Source organism: Mustela nivalis, assembly GCF_964662115.1.
Source record: "Mustela nivalis genome assembly, chromosome: 3".
NCBI lineage: Eukaryota > Metazoa > Chordata > Mammalia > Carnivora > Mustelidae > Mustela > Mustela nivalis.
Window position 1 is genome coordinate 111,248,747 of NC_139022.1, and position 11,741 is coordinate 111,260,487.

At 39.9% G+C, this 11,741-nt stretch overlaps 1 protein-coding gene across 1 annotated transcript in view; it reads left to right on the forward strand.

The window, feature by feature from the left end:
• Window positions 1-1,813: 1,813 nt before the first annotated feature.
• The window catches only part of LOC309862163 (interleukin-3-like), a 183,296-nt gene continuing 173,368 nt past the window's right edge, over window positions 1,814-11,741 (forward strand). The window contains exon 1 of the mRNA XM_082725804.1: window positions 1,814-2,073. The gene's annotated coding sequence lies outside the window, so the exon portion shown is untranslated. The remainder of the gene's footprint in view (window positions 2,074-11,741) is intronic.

Here is an 11,741-nt window from a genome sequence, read left to right on the forward strand (position 1 = left end):
TACAAAACGAAGGTCAAGCAAAGCTTTATTTCACGCCAAGCATCAAGAATCAAACCCAACGTTCAGGGCCACACCTCTTACAGAGAGGGCGACCTCTCTCTGCTTCGCAGACCAGCTTTTAAGGGCCAAGGCCATGTGGCCACGAATAGGTGACAATGAAATTGTAACACAGAGAAAGCTGCACAGTCATGTTAGGTCACATGCAAGTGACCAATTGAATTACAATTTACCCTAGTAGATATTTGAACTAGCCTATCACCTTGGTCAGAATTGGTGCCCAAAAGGCTCCCAATGGGTGGGGCCCATACTCCTTGGTAACTGGGGAGACAGTATGCTCCCCCCCCCCGCCCCCACGATTGGCTGTCTCAACCTGGCCTGACCCACCCTTGTATTTGGGCTTTGTTACCTGGGACTGGTTTCTGGGACTTGTTTTTAAGTAAGTCCCCTGGGGGGGGGGGGCAGACAGTTTAAGGGTTAAACAACAAGGTTATTGTTTAACCGGATGGAAGTGCTCTGGCTAAATAGGTCCTTACAGAAACCAGTACCTAATTAAATTAAAATCCAGTTGGGGACTGTTTTTTGGGAAGTTGGCTATAAGGACTACATGTGATGGAATGTCACTTAGGTCATGGTGGATTTCTGTCTTTACAGTTTGCTGTCAGCGTGTCCTACTTTTGTAATTAAATTACAAAATTGGGTAATTTCCCCCTTGTAAAACTTTTTTCGTGTTTTCCACGGATTAAAAACAGTGGGTTCTTCACTGCACAGCATTTCAGTCCATTCACTGGCACTCATCTGTAACCTAGGATGGGGGTGGCGGAAGGCAATGACAATCCATCCTACAGGACCTTGATGGCAGTGATCATAGAGATTCCTTCCTTCCTTCCTTCCTTCCTTCCTTCCTTCCTTCCTTCCTTTTTAAAGCTAGTCAACACAGGGCTTGTCAACACAGGGCTTGAACTCACAATTCTGAGAAATCAAGAGTTGGATGCTTAATCGATTGAACCAATGCAGGTGCCCTATTACAGCAATTTCATTTGACTGATGTCTCCATTTGCTTTGACATCAGAGACCTCTGACATGTCCTGTGTGGGATGTCAGACTCAGGGGATCTTCCTGGTAATAGACCTTCTTTAGACTTCTTTGGTTCCCAAGGACCCTCCTTTGGGATGCCTTGATTGCAAAATTTAAGAAAGGACTGATCTTTTGTAACACTGCGTGGCTTCAGTACTCCTTAGGGATTGAGGAGGATGGCCCATTAATGGTATACTAAGCTTAAATAAGATCTACCAGTTAGATCTCTTCTGTAGGAAACTCAAGTAGATGGAAGTACCCTATGTCCAGGCCTTTGTGGCCTTAAGTCAGAATCCCTCTGCAAGGCCCTCTTGCAGAATGTGTTTGGCTACTAACCAGGCTAGAAAACCTTCTCCAGATATATTGGATAATAATTATCTAAAGGGACCTCCTCTGAATAAACCCAGGTTGCTGGAAGAAGCACAGGCCATCCCTGATAAAGGGGACACTTGACTCTTTTTCTCTCACTGTTCTAATAAACCTAGGCTACTCTAGCTGTATGTAGGGCCTTCTCCCTCATTCATTTCCTGGGTTAATGGCTATGATAATTGGAACCAACTGTCTTTAGTAAGCCCACCTTGGGATGGGGACTTTAGGGAATATTTCCAAGCAGCTGCCCAAACTCCTTTTGTTTTGGTGAAGTTCCCTGTCTTCTCCAGCGAGACATGGATTGCCCTGCCTATTTCCATTTGTTGGTGGAAAGGAAACCTCTTCATCTGTCAAAGATGATGAGCTTTAGGACCCGGAGACCTCTTACTTTGCCCTCTGGGCTTTTAGCTGCCTCTTGCCTTCCAGGCAGTGCAGCACCTCTTCTGCCTTCCTGTCCACCCCTCCTCCTGTTTCTGTACCACCTTGGGTGCAGCCTGCATAACTGGTTCCTATACCGTCCTCTGCGTCTCTGCCAAGGTTTGTTCCTCCTCCACCCCTCAGTGTCAAGGAGCAAAGAGAGCTTTTTTGGGCTTAGACCGCCCACTTCAGATTTCCTCACCAGCGTCCCAGGTAAAAATTGGGGAGCAAATTGTTGACTGTTAAGTGGACCCAGGTGGAACATATTTATTATTGAAAACATTTTAAGGTTGTTGGTTTAATTAAGATAAACATGTGTTTAGAGTTATCAGCATTAAATATAAAACTTTTATCCAGGTTTGTGGAAAGTCAGATAAGCCCATGGTCTCTGTTGGAATTTGTCAGCCAGAAGATGACTTAAAATGAGGGTTAATTTTATCTGTCTCAAAGTTTCCATGGGTAGGGGCGCCTGGGTGGCTCAGTGGGTTAAGCCACTGCCTTCGGCTCGGGTCATGATCTCAGGGTCCTGGGATGAGTCCCGCATCGGGCTCTCTGCTCAGCGGGGAGCCTGCTTCCCCCTCCCTCTCTCTCTGCCTGCCTCTCCATCTACTTGTGATTTCTCTCTGTCAAATAAATAAAATCTTTAAAAAAAAAAAAAATTTTCTGTGGGTAATTGTTAAGGTAGCTTTTCATGGTCTTTGGTAACCTGAAACTTTTAAAGTTTTCCTAGATGATATATAGGATTGAATTCATTGGATGTATAGGCCTTTTCCAAATAGGTATAAAGCATTGATTTCCAAACATAGGTTTGTACTTTCGGCTTCTTATTGCAGAGAAACTAAGGATATTTGGGTCTCTTTGTAAACATGATTTATGCTTTGTTGAAAAATTGTACTATGGAAAAAAAACCATGTTTTTAGAAACTGTAAAATGTATTTATAAATTTCAGATCTAGAGGTACCTGGGTGGCTCAGGTTGTTAAGCATATGATTTTGGCCTGGTATCCCAATTCTCAAATAAATAAATAAAATCTTAAAAAAATAAATTTCAGATCTAAAGAATTCTGATACAGCAGTTCACAGTTGGTCACTACTCAGTTTTCTCTGGAGACTAAGGTTTCTAAGAATTAGAATTCTGCTAAATGTAATTAAGACTGATGGAAATAAGGAAAGCAACTCTGAATGAAAAAGTAGAAAGCTGATGAAGGGAAATCTTTGGAAAGGAATTTTATATATGGTCAGGATTAAAGCTGAAATCAATGTGATGTTGTGTGCAATAGGCAGGCTCCTGGAACCAGTGGCCAAGAAGGAACTCTTCATATGTTTTCTGTGCAAAAAGGTGGTTTTATTAAAGACCAGGGAGGGGGACCTTTGGACAGAATGAGCTGCCCAGTTGTGTGGAGCAATTGATGATACACCTTGGAGTTGGGGGAGGTAAAGACAAGGGAAGTTTCCAAAAGGATTTTCATATGTTAAGGAAGAGTTGCAGGATCCTAGAGGCTAGCTGTTTTTGAGCTAAGGTTGTTTTTCCCTCTAGCAAGGTGTTAACATTAAATACTTGGAAGTTCCTGGAGGAATGTCATATTCTATCTTTCCCAAGTATTTGTGAGTGGGCTGCAGGTTATAAGGAAATTTATCTACATTTCCTTTTGCTTTTGTTCTTCACATCAGATGGATTTTAAAAGTATAATGATATAAGTTTGAAATTCTTTTTTTTTTTTTTTAAAGATTTTATTTATTTATTTGACAGAGATCACAAGTAGACAGAGAGGCAGGCAGAGAGAGAGAGGGAAGCAGGCTCCCTGCTTGAGCAGAGAGCCCAATGCGGGACTAGATCCCAGGACCCTGAGATCATGACCTGAGCCAAAGACAGCAGTTTAACCCACTGAGCCACCCAGGCGCCCCATAAGTTTGAAATTCTGATTTATTCTCTGTTAAAAAGGCAAAATTTTCTTGGATTGTTGGTTTGCACTTGAAAAAAAATGTAAATAAAGTTTTTTTTTTTTCTCTTTTCTTTTCCCAGAAAACCAAAGTTTCTTTGTTTTGTGTTTTGTTTTTATCAGGTCTTTTGTTACTTAGAAAGTTAAAACTTCTCAATGTTTGGGGCGCCTCGGTGGCTCAGTGGGATAAAGCCTCTGCTTTTGGCTCAGGTCAAGATCTCGGGGTCCACAGCAGGGAGCCTGCTTCCTCCTCTCTCTGTCTTTCTGCCTACTTGTGATCTCTGTCAAGTAAATAGATAAAAATCTGCCTTTGGCTCAGGTCATGATCCCAGCGTCCTGGGATCGAGCCCCACATGGGCTCTCTGCTCAGCAGGGAGCCTGCTTCCTCCTTTCTCTCTGCCTGCCTCTCTGCCTACCTGTGATCTCAGTCTGTCAAATAAATAAAATCTTTAAAAAAAAAAACACAACCCCCCCCCCAAAAAACAGCAACAACAAAAACTTCTCAACGTTAAAGGAGCTAAGTTTTGCTAACAGCCATATAACCCTACATATTTGCCTTTAGAATCTCGTATTGTCACCTTGGTTAAATAAGTAATTAAGTTTTAAGATTTATAATGATCCATAATGCTATTTAGGCATGTACTTTACAACTTTCTGAGGGTTTTTAACAAACTTCCTCAAGATTTGAATTGTAAATGAAGTCTTTTTGATTAATTGGGCCCAAGTTACTCTGGAAGCACAGTTAAGGGTTATGTTTGGGTAAATTCTGTAGTTATTCTGGAGATTATATGCAGTTGCTGAAGTTTTAATATGTTTTGGTATAAGGCCATCACTTGATATTCTGATTACTGAAGGGTTAAGTGTCACAGAAATAACTGAATTTCCTTGTCAATTGCATTATAGTCTTTTTTCATTTACAAAAATGAGTTTCGTCTTCAAGGAGATCATAAAAAGTACTTCTTTTTTTTTTTTTGAAACAAATGCAGGCTTTTGGTATCTTTAAAATCATAGAACTGAAATGGGTAAGAATTTCTAGAACTAAATAGAAGCTGCATTCAAACTGAACAAGAAAAAGTAGCATGGGACTAAATGTTCTGAAGAAGATGATAGTTTTGTGACTCTGCTTTGAAACATTGCTGGTGCCTCAATGTTTGCTCGTTCAGATTAAGGAAACTTTCTCTTAAGATATTTATGATATGGCGATGCCTGGGTGGCTCAGTAGTTAAGCGTCTGGCTTCAGCTCAGGTCATGATCCTGGGGACCTGGGATCTAGTCCCACATCAGGCTTCCTGCTCTGTGGGAAGCCTGTTTCTCCCTCTCCCACTCCCCTTGCTTGTGTTCCATCTCTCGCTGTACCTTTCTCTGTCAAATAAGAAAAAAAAGATATTTAGGATATACAAAAGTACAATAAAATATTTGTGAGCAAATTGAAATATTTAACTTTTCTTTCTATGTAGACCCTGTGAAATTCAGAAAATTGGAGCATATTCTTTCTTTCATAGCAATTACAGTTGTTTGCATAAGTTCAATGAGAATCTGTTTTTTAACAGAACACCATTAGAAATGTTGGTTATTTGGCTTTGACTGGAATGTCATATTTGAAAGAGACATGCATAGATTCAGATATTACCATACTGCTTTAGGGAACTAAGGATGACTTTATGAAACATGAAGCCAATAAAACCCCTTAGAAATGTTGGCCTGATACCTTACTTTACAGAGTTCCAGCAGCCTTATCAGGTGAGTAAAGAATCTCATTTCCTGACAGGTGCAGGAAGCTCAGAGTATTTTGGGGACCTTGAGAAGAGGAATTCACCAAATTTACACATATTTCAGGCATGTCTCATGGCAAGTATTTGGCTTGGCTTCTGGCCTAGAATAGAGGCTATTACAAGTTCAATTGAGATTCCTTATGAAAAGTTTAGCAAAGCAAATTTAAAATTTTTATTTTTAAAGATTTTATTTATTTATCAGAGACGGGGGTGGGGAGAGAGCGAGCACAGGCAGACAGAATGGCAGGCAGAGGCAGAGGGAGAAGCAGGCTCCCCGCTGAGCAAGGAGCCCAATGTGGGACTCGATCCCATGACGCCGGGATCATGACCTGAGCCAAAGGCAGCTGCTTAACCAACCGAGCCACCCAGGCGTCCCAGCAAAGCAAATTTTAAAAAGATATATATGACCAATCACTATTCTTGCTGAGCTTGTGTAAATAATTAGGCCAAATTTGTTAAAATTGAACTTGTTTTTTTGAATAAATTTGTCTTGATCTGGCTATCTCTGGAAATGATAATTTTGGAGAGAAAAATTATGTTTCCATGACACATCCCTGTGCATGTTAAATTCTATTTCTAGGGCCTCCTGGGTGGCTCAGTGGGTTAAGCCTCTGCCTTTGGCTCAGGTCATAATCCTGGGGTCCTGGGATCAAGCCCCACATCGGGCTCTCTGCTCAGCAGGGAGCCTGCTTCCCTTCCTTTCTCTCTGCCTGCCTCTCTGCCTACTTGTGATCTCTCTCTGTCAAATAAATAAATAAAAATCTTTAAAAAGAAATTATATTTCTAATTGCCTTTGAATGTTTGTTGTTTGCCCAAGCTAGACAACTTGAGGTAAACCTCAGAGAAATTGCCATAGTAGCTAATATATAGACAATCTTGCTTGTTACTCTGTGGAGATATTAACAAGATCCCATAGGCATAGGATTATTTGAACAAGATGGAAAGTGGGATGGATTCCCCACCAATTTTATAACTCAGCTATCACCTTGATCAATTCTTTGTGGCTAGGATGATAGAATTCCTCTTTTAAAGCTGGGACATACTCTATTTTATGGGATTAATTATGTGCTTGTGGAGAAAATGGATGGCATAGTTTTGCTTATGATTGAATTGGATGATGCACTTGGGGATGCCTATATTCCCAGACAGGTCTTCTCCCATTTTCCAGTGATTCCTCAAAATTAAGATATTGTTAGAGTTAGACATTAGACAAAGAGGGTTTCTTGATAGTTTTATCCCTTAGCCAGACTTGCTGCAGGAGTCATCTCTAGTGATAACAAAAATTGCAAATGGAGGCTTAGCTAAGCATACAGTGGCCCCCTTTAACAAGACCCAACGTATAGGTATCCACAAATTCAAGAGGGTGGGTGTCCAAAACTGGATGGGTCTTCATATTCTGACTGCAGCTCAAGGAGAAAGCTATGCTTCATTAAAACAGTGTTACGTGTATATACTCCATATGACCACAAAAATGTGATAGGGTTACTAACTGTCATGAATACTGAAATTGAGGCTTCACTGAATCCTTCTTTTTTTTTCAGTGACTGCAATGACTGGTTTAATTCTTGTTTTTTGTTGTTGTTGTTTTGTTTTGTTTTTTAAGATTTTATGTTTTTATTTGGCACAGAGAGAGAGAGAGAGAGAGAGAGAGTGGGAGAGGAATACAAGTAGGGGGAGTGGGAGAGAAAGAAGCAGGCTTCCTGCTGAGCAGGGAGCCTGATGGGGGACTCGATCCCAGGACCCTGGTATCATGACCTGAGCCAAAGGCAGGGTTAATGACCAAGCCACCCAGGGGCCCCAAATTCCTGGTTTGAGGAAGACTATGGTCAATTATTAAAGGTCTCTGTTGGGCTTCTCATTCTTTGTATTTTTTTTTTTTCTTTTTAAAGATTTCCTTATTTATTTTAGAGAAAGAGAGCTTGTGAGCCATGGGAGAGCCATCCCTAAGTGGATTCCTCACTGAATATAGCAGGTCTTGATCCCAGGAACCTGAAATCATGACCTGAGCTGAAATCAAGAGCAGCCATCTAACCGGCTGAGCCACCCAGGTGCCCCTGGACTTATTCTTATAGCTATTTTAATTCTTATAGGTTTCCTTTTCTAGTGTTTCTCCACTTGCTGTTGAGACTTCATCACTACAATTAACTTCATGTTGTCATGTACCCTTTACCACCCACAGAGATACTTCTTTGCTGTCCATATTGGACTCTACTGCCTCTGTCTTTCATAACTCCCCTATATATTCCTCAACTGACCTATGTTGACTCATAGGTAGGGACATCTCTCTGCCCTTGTTCAGCAGGAAGAAGCTACAGAAGAGGAGACATTTCCACTTACAACAACCTTAAAGATTAAAGGGTCAGAATTGTTCAGGGGGAAAAATGATGAGATAACAAAAGGCAAGCTGAAGGCAATAGGGAAAGTGACATTCTACCTGGCCCCTGCCAAGGTGGGAGTGGGATGTATATAACATTTTTTCAGGAACTCATGACTACTCAAGAAGAAAGAAAGGAAGAAGCCAGTGGTCAGCTGATAAATGGTCACAGTCATGAAGAACATGAAACTCCATCACTTTGTCATGTCTTAATGATTTAAAAGAAAAGCCCAATCTTGAGAATAATGAGATCTCCAGAAACTTATAGATGCAATTTTCTGGAGCCCTAATACACCTTCCTCCTCCATAGGTTAGAAAACCCTATGTGATCAGTCACTCCTCACACTTACAAAGCAGCTCTTTCTGCCCATGGGTCCTATACCTGTGCTATAATAAAAATAATTTTTTTTTCAATGTATAACATCTCATTCTTTCTTGACCATTGAGTTTGATAGTCCCGTAACAGAAAGGACCTTACCATTACCAAGAGCTCCTGACCACTGACACTGATGGAAAATTAGAGAGCATTGAACCTTAGATACACATCTTATAGCTGAGGAAGTTTCTACCTGATGGTCTTCTCTGTAGAGATGCTGGAGGTCTCCAAATCACATTGACAGAGGAGAGAAGAAGCTGACATCAAGGTAGATTCCTTCTACCCAAGATGCCAGAACAAGACTTAATACTTTAATTAAACAAAATCTTGCCTGGGTGGCTCACTCAGTTAAGTGTCTCACTTTAGCTCAGGTCATGATTTCGGGGTCCTGGGATCAAGCCCCATATCGGGGTCTCTGCTTAGAAGACAGTGTGCGTCTACTTCTCCCTCTGCCCTCATTGTGAGTGCTTGTTCTCTCTCTTGCTTACACACTTGTTGTCTCTTAAGTAAATAAATAACATCTTTTAAAAAATCTTTTTTAGTTTTCCTTTTGTTTACTCTGGCATTGGCCTGGAAAAAGAGAACTCTCTCATTTGTCATTGCTAATGATCCCAGGTCATTGCTAAGTGGGTAACCTTTCAGCCTATTGGATTTGTCATCAAAATTTTTGATCTGTCCATGATGCTAAAGTCTCCCTGGTTCTTCCTGTGGCTAATTTCTCTTTTTTTCCTAATGTCACCCTAAACTATAGTTGAACCCCATAAGAAGTCTCTTAACAAGCTCAACTTGTCCCTGCTCCCTGAGAGATCTCACTAGCCCCACCTGTTTTTGCAAGTTATTTAGAATGACTCATTCATTTAGACTAGGAGATTTTCTCCCCATGTGCACTGAGAACCTGTTCCCTGGCTTGAATAGGTAAACACAGAAATTCTGTACAACCCTATTGGGAATAATTTATGCCCCCACAGGGTTTGTTTTCATCTGTGGGTAGTTACTTTTCTTGGGAAATGAATACCTAGGTAGTGGGCATACAGCAAAGTGATTTTTCTTCGGTTCTCTAACTGTGCCGATGACATTTCACAAGGAAACTAGGACATCTCATTGACCAACTCCCCTGGATTTACATTGTCAAATTAAATAGGACCTACCAGTGTTCTCTAGGGTTTTGTTGGATTCATGTCTCACCTTTAGGTGTTTCATCCATTTTGAGCCTAATTTTTTGTGTGGTGTAAGGGAATGGTTCACTTTGATTCTTCTGCATGTGGCTGTCCAATTTTCCCAATACCATTTGTTGAAGAGACTGTCTTTTTTTTTTTTTCCCATTGGGTATTTGTTCCTGCTTTGTTGAAGCTTAGTTGACCATAGAGTTGAGGGTCCATTTCTGGGTTCTCTCTTCTGTTCCACTGATCTATGAGTCTGTTTTTGTGCTAGTACCATACTGTCTTGATGATTACAGCTTTGTAATATAGCTTGAAGTCCAGGATTATGATGACCCCAACTTTGGTTTTCTTTTTCAGCATTTCTTTGGCTATTTGGGGTCTTTTTTGGTTCCATACAAATTTTAGAATTATTTTTTACAGCCCTGTGAAAAATGTTGATGGTATTTTGCTGGGGATTGTGTTGAATGTATAGATTGCTGTAGGGACCATAGACATTTCACAATATTTGTTCTTACAATCCATGATCATGGAATGTTTTTGTATATGGGTGTATATGTGTGTGTATATATACACACACATAAGTATCTGTATATGTGTGTACACACACACACTAGAATATTACTCAGCCATTAACAAAAGAAATCTTACCATTTTCAATGACATGCATAGAGCAAAAGTATATTATGTTAAGCTTTATAAGTAAATCAGAGAAAGAAAACACCATTTTCTGAAGTTTAGTCACATTTGAGGATGGAAATTTCTGAATGTATGTGTTAGACTTGTTTTGAGTAGTGCCATTTGAAGCCACCATTTCCTTGTTCATTTTCTGTCTGGATGATCTGTTCGTTGATATAAGTGTAGTGTTAAAGTCTCTATTATTATTGTATTACTATTGATTTCTTCCTTTATGTGTGTTAATAGTTGCTTTATATATTAGGGTGCTCCATGGTGGCTGCAATGTTATATCTTCTTGTTGGATTGTTTCCTTTATGATTCTGTAGTGTCCTTTTTTATCTTGTTACAGTCTTTATTTTAAACTCTTTTTTTGTCTGATATAAGTATTATTCTCCCAGGTCCCGTCCCTTCCTTTCCTCCCTCTTTCTTTCTTCCTCATTTTATTTATTTATATGAGAGAGAGACAGAGATAGTGACAGGAAGCATGAGTGGGGAGGAGAGGGAGAAGGAGGCTCCCCACTGAGCAGTGAGGTCAGTGTGGGGCTCTATCCTAGGACCCTGGGATCATGACCTGAGCCAAAGGCAGGTGCTTAACTGACCAAGACATCCAGGCACCCCACTCCTCCAGGTTCTTTTCAGTTACATTTGCATGATCAATATTTTTCGTCCCTTCCTTTCAATCTGCATGTGTTTTTAGGTATGAAATCAAGAAAGTCCTTTGTAGGCAGCATGTAGAGTAGTCTTGTATTTTTGTCACTGAGTGTCTTTGAATTGGAACATTTAGTCCCATTACATTCGAAGTAATTATTGATAGGTAGGTCTTACTGCCCCTTTATTACTTGTTTTAGAGTTGTTTTTGTAGTTGTTTTCTTGTTCTCTTCCTGTGTGGTGTAATGGCTTTCTTTAATGATTTGCTTGTATTCCTTTCTCATTAATTTTTGTGTATGTATTTTAGGCTTTAGATTTGTGGTTACCATTAGTTTTATATATAACATCCTTTGGTTACAACAGTCTGTATTAGGATGATGGTTGCTAAAGTTTGAACCCATTCTAAAAGCACTAATTTTTCACTCCCCTCCCATGTTTTATGTACATAATGTCATACTTTATTTATATCCTTTTATTTTGTGAATTCTTTGAGTGATTTTTATATATATAATTGATTTTACTCTTTTAGTGCTCTAAGCTGCTGGTTTTATAAGTGATTAATCTACTACTTTTGTTATGTTTGTGTATACCTGTGAATTTTTTTCTCCTAATTTTCTTATTCCTGATTATGGCCTTTTCTTTTCAATCAGAATTCCCTTTAAAGTTTCTTATAAACCTGGTTTAGTGAATAAATTCCTTCAACTTTTGTTTTCCTGGGAGACTGTTTATCTCTCCTTCCATTCTGAATGATAGCCTTGCTGAATAGAGTATTCTTGGTTGCAGGTTTTTTCCTTTCAATACTTCAAATATATCATGCCACTTTTTTTTGGCCTGCAAAGTTTCTTTTGAAAAATCAGCTGATAGCCTTCTAGGGTTTCCCTTCTATGTAGTTGTCTTCTTTTCTCTTGCTGCTTTAAAAATTCTCAGGTCATGGTCT